Below are 2,809 nucleotides of genomic sequence, written 5' to 3'. Positions count from 1 at the left end.
AGGGTTAAAATCAAATGAATGGTATAGTTGTAATACTGCTTGTTAAGAACTCTAAAAGATATAAGGCAGTACCTTATAGACCCTTTCAACCAGACAGAAGCCTTCAAAGAATTTTAAAAAATATCTCAGGGCATCCTGAGTCTCAACTCAAAGTGGAGAAAGACCCACCTTGAAGAGATTTGTGGTTGTGGCATTTTTCTAATGTAGTGGATTATAATTTGATACCATGGAAACACAGTGTTTTTTTAAGATAGTTGAATTAGGGGCGCCTGGGTGGCTTAGTCGGTTAAGCGTCCGACTTTCGCTTAGGTCATGATCTCGCGGTTCGTGGGTTCGAGCCCCGCGTTGGGCTCTGTGCTGATTGCCAGCTCAGAGCCTGGAGCCTGTTTCAGAGTCTGTGACTCCCTCTCTCACTGACCCTTCCCTGCTCACACTGTCTCTCTCTGTCTCTCTCTCTCTCCTAGAAATAAATAAAACATTATTAAAAAAAAAAAGATAGTTGAATTATATTGGATGAAAAATGACAAAGAAAGTTGAAAATGAAAAGAGACCTGTAAGCCCCAAAATTTCTATGGGCTAGATGAATATAAAGAATGCCACTTAGCTATAAATATAGGATATTTTTAATAGAAAAGGAAGGATGGTTCAAAAAGAGGCAGAAGTCTAAGGATGGAGTTGGGAGCCATTGAAATCTCTCCTAGGGAACAGAGCAGAATCCCAATCAGGGAATGTTTCTTGTCCAAGGGTAGAGTGCTCTGAAAACTGATATTGTATACTGAGTTTGTCTTTTTGGATTGCAAGTCTACAGATTTACAAGATCCATATTGAAAGAGCCTTATCTGAACATGAGTGTAGGTCACAAGATCCTAAACTTTTAACCTAATCCCATAATTGGATACAATTTCTTGGTCTTTAGTGGATGTGAGAGATTTTTTTTCGTGCAGGGTGGATATAAATTGTTGGCCCAGAGGGAATGTTGTGTCAAATTGACTGTAAATATTGTCATCAACAATGTCTCCGATTCCAGGATGCTCATGATGCTCTCACATTAAGAGGTAGAGAGTATTTTCCTACCTTGAACCTGTAATAGTCTGTGATATACTTTTAACAATAAAGTAGGCAGAAGGGAACCTCTAGGACTTATGAGTCCTGGCCTTCAGAGATTTGACAGTTTACACTTTCTTTTTCTAGACTTCTATGAACCATAGAAGAATTGCAACAGGGGCACCTGGGTAGCTCAGTCGGTTGAGTGTCTGACTCTTGATTTCGGCTCAAGTCATGATTGCAGAGTCGTGGGATCAAGCCTTGTGTTGGGCTATGCACTGAGTATGGTGTCTACTTAAGGTTTTCTCCCTCTCCCTCTCTCTCTCTCACCCCTTCTTCTTTCCCCCTCTGCCCCTCTCCCTGGCTTGTGCTCTGGCTTGTGCTCTCTCTAAAACAAAACAAAACAAATAAAAGTCCAACTCTTCTGTTGGGGAGATATGTAGAGAGGAGTGGAAGGGATGTGTGATATCACCCATTACATTTTATCTGACCTCACAGCTGAAAGCCACCACTTTATGACCCCAGTTGAGCCCAAGTCAACCTCCCAGAATGAAAAATAATACATAATTTTTATGTCAAGCCACTATATTAATTTTTATTGATACGTAACAATTTAATACCAAGTTAGCAGCTGGAAACAACACACATTTATTATATCTCAATTTCTCTGGGTTCAGAGACAGGTAATGGCCCAGTTGAGTTCTCTGCATAGGATCTCACAATGCTGCAATGAAGGTATTGAATGAACTTCCTTTTCATCTGAGCCTTCATCAACAAAGTATCCACTTCCCAGCTCCTTCAGGTTGTTGGCAGAATTCATCTCCTTGCAGCTCTGTATCTGGGTCTGAGCTTCTTATTGATTGTTGAATAAAGACTTCTCTCAGGTCCTGCAGGCCACCCACAGTTTCCTGCTACATGGCCTTCTTCATAGACAGTTCACATTATGGCTGTTTACTTCTTGCTCTAATCTGCTAAAACAGAGTTTTATAATTTAACATAATCAAAGGTTATCTTATCACCTTTGCCATACAGAAAGCCTAATCAATAGAACAATATCTCATTACTTTTCCATAATCTGTTGGTTAAGAGGAAGTCACAGATTCCACCTGCACCTAAAGAAGAGGGGTTCTATAAGGGCCATTTTGGTCAACTTAGAGTGTGTCTGTCACAGCCATTATTTTAGATGGTTTGTCAAGCAGCTACTGATAATTAAAATGCCTTCCTTCTAGTAGCAACATCTGTTTTTATCATTTTTAGTCATTCAAGTAAAGAACTTAGAGAAACCATTTCATTAAATGTTTACAAAATTAAGGAAGCATCTTTTCAGTAGAAATCTTGGCCACGAAACATAGGCAGAGAGTATTTCCCATCTGAGTCAGCAGGTGAGAAGTGCCAACTCTAGAAAATCTTTAGGCCTTTGCAAATTCTGAGCTCAAGCTGAGCAGTATTCTAGTGGTATTCTGCTTTCAGATTCAAGATTTAAGCAAATCCCTTTAGAAACAGGACTGTATTGGGGGGATATGTCATTTCATCTCACAAGAATGAAGTTCAGAAAGAGTTACATTATTCACTTTACCTGGCAACAGATATTCTTGGAAGCTGAAAGCCAAGGGTTATAACGTGTTCCATAGCAGGGGCCTTTGAATGTTAGTTATAACTTTCATGCAAATACTTGAACCACTCTAAAGATGGGAAAGATACTGATAATCTAACCTGTAAAACATAGCTCCCAAGATTGCCTCATCATACGATTCTTTACAGATAT

The sequence above is a fragment of the Crocuta crocuta genome, unplaced genomic scaffold (genome assembly GCF_008692635.1).
Source record: "Crocuta crocuta isolate KB4526 unplaced genomic scaffold, BGI_CrCroc_1.0 scaffold17, whole genome shotgun sequence".
NCBI lineage: Eukaryota > Metazoa > Chordata > Mammalia > Carnivora > Hyaenidae > Crocuta > Crocuta crocuta.
Note: the sequence above shows the minus strand (reverse complement) of the source record.